The sequence below is a fragment of the Manacus vitellinus genome, unplaced genomic scaffold (genome assembly GCF_001715985.3).
Source record: "Manacus vitellinus isolate BGI_N305 unplaced genomic scaffold, ASM171598v3 scaffold_14_pilon, whole genome shotgun sequence".
NCBI lineage: Eukaryota > Metazoa > Chordata > Aves > Passeriformes > Pipridae > Manacus > Manacus vitellinus.
Window position 1 is genome coordinate 14,673,701 of NW_021939063.1, and position 664 is coordinate 14,674,364.

Sequence of the window (664 nt, forward strand, 5' to 3'; positions counted from 1 at the left end):
CCGTATCCCTGTCCTGTCCCTGCCTGTACTCCTTCCCTGCCCGTCCTGCTGGAATCCCTGTCCGTGCTTGTGTCGCTGTCCCTGCCCGTATCCCTGTCCTGTCCCTGCCTGTACTCCTTCCCTGCCCGTCCTGCTGGAATCCCTGTCCGTGCTTGTGTCGCTGTCCCTGCCTGTATCCCTGCCCTGCCCGTATCCCTGTCCCTGGCTCTGCTTTTCTCCCTGCCCCTGTCCCTGCCCCTCTCTCTGTCCTGACACTGTCTTCACCCCTGGCTCCTCATTATCCCTGCCTATATCCCTTGGGCTGGGTGTGAAATGCTCCTGACACCTATCCTTGCCTACAGCCCTGCCCCTGCCTGTACCCCTCTCCCCACTGCTGGTCCTCTCCCTGCCTACATCCCTGCCTGTATTCTTGCCCCATTGTCACCCACAATTAAGGGGACACCTGTCCCTGCTTCTGCCCATATCCCTGCCCTGCCGCTTAGTATTTCTCCCATGAAGTGTTATGACCTTTATTAAGATCTATACACCAACAGTTCCCTTGTTCACTGCATAGCTATGGTTGGGTAGGAATGGCAGCAGGGCCCCAGCTCTGGAGGAGGAGGACAGCCCCACCACAAAAGATGAAGGCTACTCCTGGACTCCTCAGATAAGACCAGCACCCTGG